Source organism: Eurosta solidaginis, chromosome 2, assembly GCF_040869045.1.
Source record: "Eurosta solidaginis isolate ZX-2024a chromosome 2, ASM4086904v1, whole genome shotgun sequence".
Taxonomy (NCBI): domain Eukaryota; kingdom Metazoa; phylum Arthropoda; class Insecta; order Diptera; family Tephritidae; genus Eurosta; species Eurosta solidaginis.
Genome location: NC_090320.1, coordinates 173,825,688 through 173,842,235, shown reverse-complemented (window position 1 = coordinate 173,842,235; position 16,548 = coordinate 173,825,688). Strand labels below are relative to the sequence as shown.

The following is a 16,548-nucleotide window of genomic DNA, read 5'->3' as shown; positions in this document are numbered from 1 at the left end:
TAATCCAGCTCCGCATTACATCAGAGTACTCCATGGAGTACCCACAGTCCAATAAACATCGTGTAGTGATTACAATCGTTAGAAACGAGCAATAATCGGCTTACAACATGTTCGTGTAGAAACATGAGTTGGTCCAACGCTGCATTACAGTGGAGTAGAATGGTAGGTACTCCAGTGGACCACATGGTCCAACGATTTTTGCAGGGATGTTCGTGTAGAAACATGAGTTGGTCCATCGCTGCATTACAGTGGAGTAGAATGGTAAGTACTCCAGTGGACCACATGGTCCAACGATTTTTGCAGGGTAATAAAAGCGAAATATTATCGATAAAGAAATTATCAAGATAAATTTTATCTCGTTTTTAACCGAAAACGTTAACAAAAACGTAATACTTTATGTTTGAATTGTGCTGGCAATGCTATAGCCATGGTGAAGCGTAAGCGAGCGGACATACACACAAATTCCATGTAATTTGTTTGTGTAATTCGTTGGCGGTAATGTCAAAAATACTCTGAGAAATGTTCGTACTGTCAAAATTCATGAGAAAAGTTGCAATCAGCTTGGTGACTTAATGACTCCGCCATCAATCAGGTGAAAACGAAACAAAATCATTTCGTTAATTTGACGTTCTAACGAAATGACTTTGTTTCGTTTATTAACGTTACTTATCGTAACGAAATGATATAGGTTCGTTGGCTAAGCATGCCTGGTATTTCTTATTGGAGTGAATTATAACACTTATGGAAATAGAGAGGCAGTAAGCGGTAGCTTAAGAGTGTTTTTATGGGTCCAATTAGATCAGTTTTGTGTTGCATTTGGAACTGACCGCATGGGTTGAAATAATTAATGCTAAACACGCTAAACATTAATTGTTAACGCTAAATCATTAATTTTAGTTAAATATAATTAAAAACGAAAACATTTGTTTAATTGCCGCCCAATCGCCGGAAATTCGCAATTTGCGTGGAAAAGTTTATAATTTGGATTATAAAACACAAATCTTTAAAGCAAAAGCCTAAAGAAATTCATCATATGCCTTGACCCGCCCTTACCTAACATTGTATTTAGTCGGAGGCTACCTTCCATGTATGGGAAAAATCCCATTAATATCGACGACATTGACTGACATTGAAAAATACAGAGAAAAAATGCAGAAAAATTCAAGCAAAGACATTGGGTGATATTGGAAGAAGCAAAGAAGACAACGGCAGTTTGCAGTAAACTAGTTAAAATTGTAAGTGATTTGCTCAGTGTTTTTACCTAATTTTCAAAAAATAAATTATCATGGTTTCGATGCTATAAATTTTACCAGCTATTTTTGGCAAAAAACTTTTTCTTTTCCCAAACGATTAAAAGTTTGTCTATTATATTACAATCTTATTTCTTCTGCGATAAGCCTTGCGGGTTATTTCTAATAAGTGTTTCTTTCATAAATGGATATAAATTGTTTTAGTACAGTACGTACTTGTAAATCCTTATACAATTTTTTGGTTGTTCTATTTATTAATGAGCGAACCTGCGCTAGCCAGTCTTTTTAATTTATTAGGTCTGGAAGATAAAAATCAAGACAAATGAATACTGATGAGCTGACTAGTATGGTTACGGCTGCAATATCGGCCGCATTAAATGTTCAAAAACAAGATTTTGAAAAGAAGTTAGATGAAGTTACGAAAAAATTTACAAATACTTTGACTTCCAAAGTAAAAACGTTTGAGGAGGTGCAGATTGTAGGCCATGTGAAATGCGAGGAAACCCTCGATCTCATCAAATCCTTACCGGAATTTGACGGCAAGCAAGAAAACTATGTTTCATGGAGGCAAGCGACGCACACGGCCTATAAACTGTACGAGAAATATGACGGAAGCGCAAAACATTACCAGGTGGTCGCAATCATCAGAAATAAAGTAAGGGGTTCGGCAGATGGAGTTTTGGCTTCCTTCAATACTGTGTTAAATTTTAAGGCTATAATATCACGACTAGACTTTACTTATGCCGATAAGAGACCTATTTATTTGTTCGAACAGGAGTTAAGCACTTTGAGGGGAATCTGACGGTTTTGGAATTTTATGATGAGGTGGAGCGAAAGCGCACCCTTCCCACTAACAAAACAATAATGACTTATGAAAATCATATAGCGAATTCAATAAACGAAAAGTACAGAATGGATGCACTTCGCGTATTCATCTCTGGTCTAAAAAAAACTCTATGCGATATTTTATTTTCCTCACGTCCGGCGGACTTACAGTCAGCCTTAGTATTTGCACAATAAGTGGAGGCTAACCATGAACGGTATGTATTTGCAACACATTTTTCAAGGCGTTTCGATGAGAATATCAAGAGTAAAACATTAGATAAATAGATAGTAGGTGAATGCAGCAATAATCAGTTAGGGGGCTGGATGACCCAAAAAAACCCACACTTTCAATATAATACGAATAATAATAATAAGCAACAAAAGCGCAATTTCACTTTTAGTAGACAAGTAAATCCTGAACCGATGGACGTAGACCCATCAATATCCCGGCTACGTCGTTCTCAAATATACGAATCTGAAACCTTTCAAAAGAATTTTTAGCACGAAATAAGTCCAATAATTTTCAAAGTTCCAAGCAAAGACAACTTTCTCTGAACACTGCCACTCACGGGCAACAGTTTAAACGACGTCCTGAATCCGATAGGCATACAGGGCAGAAAATTCAGAGAATAAATCATATTTCAACAGATATATGTAGGTGAAAAATATTCTTATGATAGCGTAGTAGAAAACCAAGTTGAAGATATGGATGAAGAAATTAATTTTTTATGGAAAGGACCCTACTCTCTTGGATATGCAGAACAGCAGGAACTGAGGGAAGGGCAATAAAAATGTTGATAGATACAGGCGCTTCAAAAAGTTACATAAAACCTTTATCTGAACTTAAGGGAATCGTACCTCTAGCGAAATCATTTTTAGTGAAATCAATACATGGAGAAACAAAAGTATGTTAAAAGTGCAAATTAAACTTATTTGGTGTGAACGCAGACTTCATTTTATTACCCAATTTTCAAACGTTTGATGCGATAATTGGTCTTGACATATTAACGCAAATTAATGCTGTAGGGAATCTTAAAAAAGGTGTAATTATCCTCGACTTTTGAACGGAATGACACTTTTTGAACATGATCGGAAAAAGATTAAATGCATTTACCGATCCAAATATATCTCTACCATACAACACGAATGTAGTTGCAACAATTAGAACTAGACATGAGGACGCCATCTATTCTAAATTATACCCGTACCCAATGGGGGTACCAGACTTTGTATATAAAGAAGTAAAAGAACTCTTACGTAATGGTATTATCAGACCATCCAAGACTCCCTACAATAGTCCAATTTGGGTAGTGGATAAAAAAGGCTTTGATGGAGAAGGCAACAGAAAGAAGCGCCTCGTAGTAGTATTAGAAAACTAAATGAAATTACCATTGAGGATAGGTACCCGATACCAAATGTAATGTCGATTTTGTCAAACATGAGTCGGTCGGAGTACTTTACAACCCTTGATCTCAAATCAGGGGTTCACCAGATTGAGCTCGCAGAACGAGGTAAGGAAAAACAGCCTTTTCTATCAACAATGGCAAGTACGAGTTCTGTAGGTTGCCATTCGGACTAAAGAACGCTCCTGGCATATTCCAAAGAGCTATAGACGATGTACTTAGGGAATAAATAGGTAAGAGCTGTTATGTTTACGTGAATGACGTAATCATATTCTCACAAACAAAAGAGCAACACATTAAAGATATAGATTGGGTTTTGAAAAGTTTATGTGATGCTAATATGAAGGTTGCAGTAGAAAAGTCAAAATTTTTCAAAAAAGAGATCGAATACCTCGGACTTACATGCCAACCTAATAAAACCGCACTGCATTTTTTTAGCGCACGCAAACAATCGGCGTTTTTTGCTGTAACCCAAATAAGCATGCGTTGCGACAATGTAACGCATGTGTGCAAACGTCAAATCTAAATGTCACACAGAATAAAAATTTAAAATCGAGTTAAGTTTTCACGCAGAAAATTCAATTTGGGTTGCTCTCATACAAGTTGTATGTGCATGAGACATTTTTGACAGAAAATTACTTGCGTGCGTTTATATTAGGTTGGCATGTTATTGTGTCAAGAAACGGCATCAAAACTTGTCCCACCAAAATTAGTGCCATTCTTAATTTCCCTGCTCCTGACAGTTTGTTCAGTCTCAGATCATTTCTAGCTAGCTACTATAGGTGTTTTGTTAAAGACTTCGCCAGTTATAGCTAAACCTTTGACGGATATTTTAAAGGTGAAAGTGGCCGAGCCAGCGCCAACAAACCAAAAAGGGTAAAGATCATGTTAAACTCAAAGCAATACCATGTATTTGATACTTTGAAACATATTATTTATTTATTTATTTATTTATTATTTAAAGTCGACGACAAACTATGGTCGACTGCATAATATAAAAGATATATAAATATACAACTCAAAAGATAAAATTTAAGATATATCGAGAGATCAACAATGTTATATTACAAACAAAGAAATATTAATGAACATTACTATTTAATTTCAGAATATAATAATAATAAGAAATATGAGTAGAAATAAGATCTTATGCCGAAATCTTATACTGGCGGAATGTATCAGATTCCGCTCAGCATGATTTCGGAATGCAGTGGATTCCAATCTCCCTGTTGGAATGCAACAAGATTCCAATCAGCATGTCATGGGAATCCGGCAGTGCTAAGAGTAGTGTAATGAGGATACGCCATCACAAGGCATAAAAAAGTAAAATGACCTGTGTTGTTGGAATGCACCGGATTCCAATCAGCTCGATGCCTGACCCATAAGATTATACTGCCGGAATGCATACGATTCCGGTCAGTGACTCATGAAAAAGCATGTTTTTACGTTGTTGGAATGCACCAGATTCCAATCAACACAGTACTGTCTTGTTCCTTCTTAATGATACATGTTGATAAATGTTCCTCCTTCCTTAAGCGAGATAGCTCCTGTTTTTTATCGAAGGAATAAAATGCCGGCAAATTAAATTAGCTTGTATCTCTTAAATTAGATAAGCAGAATAGATTACGTATAGTGGCAAAAGTACATTCAAGACTGATGCAGCTATACAAGTCATTGTAGTGCGCGATCAAGATAAGAAGAGGATTATTTTTAGCAACGTTTCGTCGACAAAGGGGTAAATAGAAAGGAACGTAGTGTCTGGATACTCTAGGGGGAACCGAAAAGAACAAGCGGCTGAGGAGGTCCGCGGAATCAATTTCTCCAATAATGAGCTTATGGATGAACAATACCCCCAGTAATATTCTCCGATTTTCCAGAGTGGGTAAAATAATAAGAAGAAGTCTACTTCTGTATGGAGGAAGGTGGAGACTTGAGTCCCAATTAAGGCCGCGCAATGCAAATATCAAAAATTGCTTTTGAACTGACTCAAGACGCTTTATATGCTTTTGAGAAACAGGGGACCAAACGCATGAGCAATACTCGAGTATTGGACGAACCAGCGATGTGTAAAGAACCTTAGTGAGGTACGGATCATCAAACTCTTTAGTCCATCTTTTAACAAATCCAAGTAAACCCAACGCTTTGTTGGCTATAGATGAAATATGCATGTTAAAATTCAATTTCGGATCAAAAAGGACACTTAGATCATTTGCAATAGATATACGCTCCAAAGGCGTACCATCTATTACATAAGATTTCAATGCTGGCTTCACTCGGTGAAATGTGAAATGCGAGGAAACCCTCGATCTCATCAAATCCTTACCGGAATTTGACGGCAAGCAAGAAAACTATGTTTCATCGAGGCAAGCGGCGCACACGGCCTATAAACTGTACGAGAAATATGACGGAAGCGCAAAACATTACCAGGCGGTCGCAATCATCAGAAATAAAGTAAGGGGTTCGGCAGATGGAGTTTTGGCTTCCTTCAATACTGTGTTAAATTTTAAGGCTATAATATCACGACTAGACTTTACTTATGCCGATAAGAGACCTATTTATTTGATCGAACAGGAGTTAAGCACTTTGAGGGGAATCTGCCGGTTTTGAAATTTTATGATGATGGAAGAGAGGATTCGTGAGAGAATCAGTGGTATATACTCTCAATTGTCCGAAGAGATTGCTTCACTTGAGCGTAAGTTTACAGCTAAACTGCAGGAGAGCATCGAAGCCTTCGCTCAGCGCATTGATAAAGTTGAACGTAGGCTTGAAGTGGAAGCAGAAACGGTGTGCACTTTGTCTGTCGAGTTAAAGGCAGTTAAAGAGGAATTGGCAAACCTAAAGACTGAGAGGGTGAACGACAACAACAATCATTCGGCCGACGCTGTCATTTTTGGTCTACCTTTCGCCAGTGAAGAAAACTTATCTTGCATTTTTGAGCGCGTATGCAAATCTATTGAGTTCTCCCCTCCCCCTCTTCGCGACATCTTTCGCACCAAACATACAGTTGCGCGACCCAACAGTGCTGTAATAGTTAAGTTCTGTTCACCATATGATCGCACTCGCACTCTTTCAGCCTTTTCCAACTATCGAAAGCAAAACAAAGCTGTTTCTCTTAAATTGGCTGGTTTCGACAGTGACAATAACTTTAGCATCTTCGAGTGCCTTTCTGCCGACAATAGAAAACTCTTACAGGCTGCTCTTAAATACAAGAAAGCGAATAAGTTAAGCAGTGTGTTCTCCAGACGGGGAGTAATCTTCGTACGCATCTCAAGTAACAGCGAACCTGTCACCGTCACAAGCAACGACCACTTATGTATCATTGTTGGTGCTTAGTTGTTTACATCTTTATTTATTCTATTATTTCGTATTTACGTATATACACAGATATAGACACACATACCCTGTTAACTATTTACGTTTATGCGTGTTGTTTGTTTGTCAATGCTTTCGCTTGTCTTTTAACATGCAATTTGATCATTCAATTATGCTTAATGTGCTATGCAAACATGCTGGATGGCTTTAAAGCTGTACATTTTAATGCTCGTAGCTTGAACAGTGAACAGTTAGATTATGTTCGGAGTATTTTTGAACAATCTACTGTTGATAAAATCTGCGTGTCGGAAACTTGGTTTCACCCTGATATTCCGGACCAATTTTACTCCATTAAAAATTACAAGCTGTTCAGGAATGATCGGTCGGGTAAAAAAGTAGGGGGTGTAGCTATATATTGTAGAGATTACCTAGATGTTAACATAGTAACTAGGTCTTCTTTAACTGAAATTGAGTTTCTCTCGTTAATCCTATCTGATTCCTTCTCAAGGTGTTTGTGTCTTGTGTTTACAACCCAAATAAAAACTCTTCGTATCTCCCTTTCTTCGACGATCTTTCTTCCAAATTAACTGATTTTGATAATTTAGTTATTTGCGGGGATTTCAATATTAATTTATTAACTCCTGACGCCAATTCGGTAAATTTCGTAGACTCGGTCGCATCTACTGGCATGCGCATTGTTAATAGCCAAATGCCTACTAGGTTTTCTTGTAATTCGCGTCCAAGTTTGTTAGACATCTTTATTGTCCCAACTTCTACCGCTGTGGTTCTATTTGATCAATTGCCTTTTGTTTCAGATCACGACTTAATATTTTGTACTTTAAATTTTAAATTGCAATATAATGATGTTGCAACCACTGATTTTTACTACCGTGATTACAAGGCTATTATTTAAACAGTCTGTTTTTCGATTTAAACCACTTCTCCTGGGAACGCTGCTGGCAATTAGTCACTGTTGATGACAAACTTAACTTTTTATCACAATCCCTACTTTACTTTTTTAATAAGCATGTTCCTCTTCGTAAACTTGTGTGCTCCTCGCGCTCTAGCCCTTGGATTTCACGCGAGGTCAAAGTGGCCATAAAAAATCGAAACCTCGCATATAACGTATGGAAAAGAAAACGTACTCGTGAAAACTGGATCGCCTATAAGCAGGCTCGGAACAAAGCTTCAACCTCTGTTCTACTGGCTAAAAAGAAATTTTACTGTGGCAAACTTAACACTGATTTGCCTCCCAAAAAGTTATGGTCTAATTTAAAGCGGTTAGGCGTACGGCCATCCTCGGAAGCCTCTTGTTCTATAGACCCTAACCTTCTCAATTCTTTTTTTGTTTCATCCAGCTCCTCTGCTACCCCTTGTCTTCTACCTTTAGATTCCTTGTCCATATTATCATCCTTACCTAAGTTTCAATTCGTGTCGGTTGGGGAACTCGAAGTAGCTAAATGTGTTTATGGTATCAAATCAAACGCAATAGGTTCTGATGGCATTCCACTTAAATTTATTAAATTTATCCTACCTAATATCTTACGCTGCATCACTCACCTCATAAACCACTGTTTCACTACTTCGACTTTCCCTGCTGCATGGAAAGAAGCAATTGTTATCCCGCTCCCAAAGAAACCTGGGGCTTCTGAGCCCTGTGAATTCAGACCCATAAGTATTCTGACTGGCCTGTCTAAAGTAGCTGAGATACTTATGGCGAATCAAATTATAGCTTTTATTGAGAAAAATAATCTCCTCAGTCCATTTCAATCGGGTTTTAGAGAAGCTCACTCTTGCTCGACTGCTGTCACGAAAGTTGTCGATGACATCCGTCAGGAGTTTGACCAGGGTCACTTGACACTTCTGTGTCTTTTGGATTTCTCCAAGGCATTTGACTCTGTCAACCATATCCTTCTCTGTGATAAGCTATATAAATGTTTCGGTTTTGATGGAAACGCAGTTAAGCTGGTAAAGAGCTATCTTAGCAACCGAACTCAAAAGGTTAAAGTCGGAAATAGTTTCTCTACAGCTGGGTTTACCAGGTCTGGAGTACCACAGGGCTCTGTCTTGGGTCCCCTTCTTTTCAGTATCTTTATAAATGACATTTTTAATGTCTGCTCTGTTGCTCGACGGCATGCTTATGCGGATGATGTGCAATTATACATTTCAAGCCATATCAGCCTGGTTCAGGATCTTACAGATAAGCTGAATGCGGACTTACGCTCGATTATGGAGTGGTCTAGGTCAAACCTTCTGTGCCTTAATGCTCGAAAATCATATGTTCTTCCAATCTATAAGGATAAGATCCAGTTTTCTGATATCCCACACCTTTATATCGAATCTGCAAGAATTCAGTTAGTCGATAAAGTACGAAATCTAGGCTTTGTAATCAACTCTAAGTTGTCCTGCGAAGACCACGTCAATCAAGTTGTGGGTAAAATCTATTATACATTGCGGTGCCTTAGGGTGTCATCAATTTTCGTACCTTCTGATACAAAGAAAAATCTTATTCTGTGTCTTATTGTACCCTACATAACCTACTTTGAGGTCGTTTATAGCAATTTAGATGCTGTCTCCCTTCATAAACTCAGTGTTGCTTTCAACCACGCTACTAGATATGTACACGGTTTAAAGAAATTTTCTCACTCATCTACGTTGAGAAACTCAATTCTTGGATGTGACCTAATAAATTTTATCAAAGGGCGTAATTGCATTTTTATGTTTAAATTGCTAGTTTACAAAAAGCCGGGTTATTTGTACGATAAGCTTACGTTTTCCAAAAGCACACGCTTCTCTAATTTTATTCTTCCAAAGTGGTGTGATGGTAGCGTGCTCCGCCTATCACACCGTATGCCCTGGGTTCAACTCCCGGGCAAAGCAACATCAAAATTTTAGATATAAGATTTTTCAATTAGAAGAAAATTTTTCTAAGCGGGGTCGCCCCTCGGCAGTGTCTGGCAAGCGCTCCGATTGTATTTCTGCCATGAAAAGCTCTCAGTGAAAACTCATCTGCCTTGCAGATGCCGTTCGGAGTCGGCATAAAACATGTAGGTCCCGTCCGGCCAATTTGTAGGGAAAAATCAAGAGGAGCACGACGCAAATTGGAAGAGAAGCTCGGCCTTAGATCTCTTCGGAGGTTATCGCGCCTTACATTTATTTTTTTTTTTATTAAAGTTTAATTATTTAACCTCTTCCAGGCTTTTCTTTGTTAACGGCGTTAGGCTATGGAACTCCATTCCACAGTCTTTAAGGAACTCAATGAGAGAAAATAATTTTAAAAATCTTATATTTGACTATTTTAGTGATCAAACTGCATAACACGGTTTTTATAAATTTGTGTATCTTATATTTTTAATTTTTATATAAGTATTTTCATATACATAAGTTTTATGTTTGTATTGCGCAATAAAGGATTTTAATCTTGGTGCGCTAATGTATTAAAACTAACACAGTTTTTATAAATTTGTCTATTTCATATTTTTAATTTTTATATAAGTATTTTCATATACATTAGTTTTATGTTTGTATTGCGCAATAAAAGATTTTAATCTTAATGTACTAATGTATTAAAACTAACACCGTTTTTATAGATTTGTCTATCTCATATTTTTAATTTTTATATAAGTATTTTCATATACATAAGTTTTATGTTTGTATTGCGCAATAAAAGATTTTAATCTTAATGTGCTAATGTATTAAAACTAATAACTAATAAATAAATGAAATGAAATGAGGTGGAGCGAAAGCGCACCCTTCCCACTAACAAAACAATAATGACTTATGAAAATCAAATAGCGAATTCAATAAACGAAAAGTACAGAATGGATGCACTTCGCGTATTCATCTCTGGTCTAAAAAAACCTCTATGCGATATTTTATTTTCCTCTCGTCCGGCGGACTTACAGTCAGCCTTAGTATTTGCACAATAAGTGGAGGCTAACCATGAACGGTATGTATTTGCAACACATTTTTCAAGGCGTTTCGATGAGAATATCAAGAGTAAAACATTAGATAAAAGAGTAGGTGAATGCAGCAATAATCAGTTAGGGGGCTGGATGACCCAAAAAAACCCACACTTTCAATATAATACGAATAATAATAATAAGCAACAAAAGCGCAATTTCACTTTTAGTAGACAAGTAAATCCTGAACCGATGGACGTAGACCCATCAATATCCCGGCTACGTCGTTCTCAAATATACGAATCTGAAACCTTTCAAAAGAATTTTTAGCACGAAATAAGTCCAATAATTTTCAAAGTTCCAAGCAAAGACAACTTTCTCTGAACACTGCCACTCACGGGCAACAGTTTAAACGACGTCCTGAATCCGATAGGCATACAGGGCAGAAAATTCAGAGAATAAATCATATTTAAACAGATATATGTAGGTGAAAAATATTCTTATGATAGCGTAGTAGAAAACCAAGTTGAAGATATGGATGAAGAAATTAATTTTTTATGGAAAGGACCCTACTCTCTTGGATATGCAGAACAGCAGGAACTGAGGGAAGGGCAGTAAAAATGTTGATAGATACAGGCGCTTCAAAAAGTTACATAAAACCTTTATCTGAACTTAAGGGAATCGTGCCTCTAGCGAAATCATTTTTAGTGAAATCAATACATGGAGAAACAAAAGTATGTGAAAAGTGCAAATTAAACTTATTTGGTGTGAACGCAGACTTCATTTTATTACCCAATTTTCAAACGTTTGATGCGATAATTGGTCTTGACATATTAACGCAAGTTAATGCTGTAGGGAATCTTAAAAAAGGTGTAATTATCCTCGACTTTTGAACGGAATGACACTTTTTGAACATGATCGGAAAAAGATTAAATGCATTTACCGATCCAAATATGTCTCTACCATACAACACGAATGTAGTTGCACCAATTAGAACTAGACATGAGGACGCCATCTATTCTAAATTATACCCGTACCCAATGGGGGTACCAGACTTTGTAAATAAAGAAGTAAAAGAACTCTTACGTAATGGTATTATCAGACCATCCAAGACTCCCTACAATAGTCCAATTTGGGTAGTGGATAAAAAAGGATTTGATGGAGAAGGCAACAGAAAGAAGCGCCTCGTAGTAGATTTTAGAAAACTAAATGAAATTACCATTGAGGATAGGTACCCGATACCAAATGTAATGTCGATTTTGTCAAACATGAGTCGGTCGGAGTACTTTACAACCCTTGATCTCAAATCAGGGTTTCACCAGATTGAGCTCGCAGAACGAGATAAGGAAAAACAGCCTTTTCTATCAACAATGGCAAGTACGAGTTCTGTAGGTTGCCATTCGGACTAAAGAACGCTCCTGGCATATTCCAAAGAGCTATAGACGATGTACTTAGGAAATAAATAGGTAAGAGCTGTTATGTTTACGTGAATGACGTAATCATATTCTCACAAACAAAAGAGCAGCACATTAAAGATACAGATTGGGTTTTGAAAAGTTTATGTGATGCTAATATGAAGGTTTCAGTAGAAAAGTCAAAATTTTTCAAAAAAGAGATCGAATACCTCGGACTTACATGCCAACCTAATAAAACCGCACTGCATTTTTTTAGCGCACGCAAACAATCGGCGTTTTTTGCTGTAACCCAAATAAGCATGCGTTGCGACAATGTAACGCATGTGTGCAAACGTCAAATCTAAATGTCACACAGAATAAAAATTGGAAATCGAGTTAGGTTTTCACGCAAAAAATTCAATTTGGGTTGCTCTCATACAAGTTGTATGTGCATGAGACATTTTTGACAGAAAATTACTTGCGTGCGTTTATATTAGGTTGGCATGTTATTGTGTCAAGAAACGGCATCAAAACTTGTCCCACCAAAATTAGTGCCATTCTTAATTTCCCTGCTCCTGACAGTTTGTTCAGTCTCAGATCATTTCTAGCTAGCTACTATAGGTGTTTTGTTAAGGACTTCGCCAGTATAGCTAAACCTTTGAACGATATTTTAAAGGTGAAAGTGGCCGAGCCAGCGCCAACAAACCAAAAAGGGTAAAGATCATGTTAAACTCAAAGCAATACCATGTATTTGATACTTCGAAACATATTATTTATTTATTTATTTATTTATTTATTTATTGTTTAAAGTCGACGACAAACTATGGTCGACTGCATAATATAAAAGATATATAAATATACAACTCAAAAGATAAAATTTAAGATATATCGAGAGATCAACAATGTTATATTACAAACAAAGAAATATTAATGAACATTAATATTTAATTTCAGAATATAATAATAATAAGAAATATGAGTAGAAATAAGATCTTATGCCGAAATCTTATACTGGCGGAATGTATCAGATTCCGCTCAGCATGATTTCGGAATGCAGTGGATTCCAATCTCCCTGTTGGAATGCAACAAGATTCCAATCAGCATGTCATGGGAATCCGGCAGTGCTAAGAGTGGTGTAATGAGGATACGCCATCACAAGGCATAAAAAAGTAAAATGACCTGTGTTGTTGGAATGCACCGGATTCCAATCAGCTCGATGCCTGACCCATAAGATTATACTGCCGGAATGCATACGATTCCGGTCAGTGACTCATGAAAAAGCATGTTTTTACGTTGTTGGAATGCACCAGATTCCAATCAACACAGTACTGTCTTGTTCCTTCTTAATGATACATGTTGATAAATGTTCCTCCTTCCTTAAGCGAGATAGTTCCTGTTTTTTATCGAAGGAATAAAATGCCGGCAAATTAAATTAGCTTGTATCTCTTAAATTAGATAAGCAAGTATTGCATTACGTATAGTGGCAAAAGTACATTCAAGACTGATGCAGCTATACAAGTCATTGTAGTGCGCGCACCAGATAAAAAGAGGATTATTTTTAGCAAAGTTTCGTCGACAAAAGGGTAAATAGAAAGGAACGTAGTGTCTGGATACTCTAGGGGGAACCGCAAAGAACAAGCGGCTGAGGAGGTCAACGGAATCAATTTTTCCAATAATGAGCTTATGGATGAACAATACCCCCAGTAATATTCTCCGATTTTCCAGAGTGGGTAAGTTAATAAGAAGAAGTCTACTTCTGTATGGAGGAAGGTGGAGACTTGTGTTCCAATTAAGGCCGCGCAATGCAAATATCAAAAATTGCTTTTGAACTGACTCAAGACGCTTTATATGCTTTTGAGAAACAGGGGACCAAACGCATGAGCAATACTCGAGTATTGGGCGAACCAGCGATGTGTAAAGAACCTTAGTGAGGTATGGATCATCGAACTCTTTAGCCCATCTTTTAACAAATCCAAGTAAACCCAACGCTTTGTTGGTTATAGATGAAATATGCATGTTAAAATTCAATTTCGGATCAAAAAGGACACCTAGATCATTTGCAATAGATATACGCTCCAAAGGCGTACCATCTATTACATAAGATTTCAATGCTGGCTTCACTCGGTGAAATGTCATATGCTTACATTTAGAGCAATTTAAAGCTAGTAAATTTGTTGTGCACCAACATTGGAACGAGTCCAAGTCGGCCTGAAGAAGATCCAAGGAACTCAAATCGGTAGGACAGTAAGTGTAGCAAAGTTTTACATCATCCGCATACATTATAGTATGGGAATATAATATTGTCTGTGGCAAGTCATTAATGAAAAGGGCAAAGAGCAAAGGGCCTAGATGACTTCCCTGGGGTACGCCGGAGGAAACTCCGAACGATTCCGACAGATTGCACTTGAACAGGACTTGTTGGGTCCGGTTAGAAAGATAGCTTTTCAGCCACATTAATAGGTGAAATGGAAAGCCCAGTAAATCAAGCTTATGAATAAGCAACTCATGGTTGACGGTATCAAATGCTTTGCTGAAGTCCGTGTAGATGACATCCGTTTGCTTGTTCGCTAAAAATCCTTCCATAACTATAGAGGTGAATACAAGCAAATTTGTAGTGGTTGACTTTTGACGAATAAAACCGTGTTGGCATGCAGATAAAAGACTAGAACACTGATATTGCAGTTGACTGGTGACAATCTGTTCAAAGACTTTAGGAATGACTGAAAGTTTAGCAAAACCCCTGTAGTTCTCAACTTTTGACCTACTACCTTTTTTATGCAGGGGTATAATAAAAGACTGTTTCCAAAGTGCCGGGAATGACGCAGATCCCAGAGATAGCTCAAATAATTTTAAAATAGGCTCATACATGTTTTCGGCGCAGTACCTAAGCACGCAACTTGGAACACCGTCCGGTATCGGAGAAAAGGTGGGCTTCAAAGATTGAAGACTCTGAAGAACAATATTAACATCAATAGCAGGATTCCTAATGTAATTCGAGCTATCTAAGTGATAGGGATATTGACCGGAATGAAAACCACTGGATGAATACGTGCACTTAAAGAACTCAGAAAATAGTTCAGCAACGTCGTCATCAGTGCAAGCTTTTTTACCTCCAAAGGTTAATGAGGAAGGATACCCAGAAGTTTTCCGCTTTGAATTTACGAAACTGTAAAACTTTTTTGGATTTCTAAAAAATTGGGCTTTACAACAACTCAAGTAATTTTTATAACAAAGCTGATTAAGACGGTGAAATTTAGAACGAGCTATTAGATATTTAGAGAGGTCTGCAGATGCTCCAGATTTCTTGAACCTCTTATAAAGCCTAGATTTAATGTTATTAAGTCTGATAAGTTGCCTTGAAAACCAAGGGGGCTTATTCGAACATAGGTTATAGCAAGTAGGAATGCAGGTATCAAAGAAGCCATCAAGCGTACTGTAAAATATAGAGATAGCCGAATCGACATCAGTGCAAGCATAGAGATCCGACCAATCATGGGAAGCCAACAGATCATTGAGCATAATGAAATTCGCTTTGTAGAAGCATCTAGATCGGGGACGAGACTGTACTTGAATCCTACGGGGTAGGCTGATATCAAGTGATATCTCTAGCGTAGGGTGAAGAGGGTCTTCTGGAAGGGATAAAGGTGGTATTCGCTTAAGGGCAGTACCCACCGAGCCATCCACAAATACTAAATCCAGCATTTTATTTCCACTATTTGGAACATTGTTAATCTGTAAAAGAGATGAGTCTAACAAGCAATTGAGAAACTCATGTTGAGCAGTGGGAGTTAAAAAGTTTGAATCACTTATATTAACCCAACTAACTGTTGGCAAGTTAAAGTCACCAACAACAACAAGTCGATCATTATCTCCCAACGAATGCAAATCACAGATGGCCGAGCTATGACTAGCATAAACATCCATATCCGAACGAGGTGGTATATACGAACAGCAAACAATTACGCTATAGCTACCGAATGAAAGTGTAACGGCTATGAATTCGATATGAGAGATATTGTCCAGCGAAATCAACTCAGACGATAGGTTAGATTCAACAGCAATAAGGACACCTCCCGCTCTAGAGATGCGATACCGCCGATAAACAGCATATTTATTTGAAAAAGTTGATAAGTGAAGATTACTTACCCTGACTTTAAAAAGCCATTTGATTTAACAACGGATGCGTCAAACCATGGCCTCGGTGCTGTTCTATCTCAAGAAGGCAGGCCCATAACCATGATATCTAGAACTTTGAAAGATAATGAGTTCAACTTTGCAACAAACGAAAGAGAGCTTCTAGCAATAGTGTGGGCATTAAAGAGCTTTAGAAACCACCTGTATGGAGTACATCTTTTGAATATCTTCACAGATCACCAACCTTTAACATTTGCGGTTTCAGATTGCAATCCAAACGCAAAACTCAAGCGTTGGAAAGCGTTTATTGATGAACATAATGCACTGT

General features: G+C 37.5%; 1 protein-coding gene across 5 annotated transcripts in view; it reads right to left on the bottom strand.

Moving 5' to 3' along the window:
* The window catches only part of LOC137240338 (uncharacterized), a 175,701-nt gene that overhangs the window by 112,227 nt on the left and 46,926 nt on the right, over positions 1 to 16,548 (bottom strand). The window lies entirely within an intron of this gene.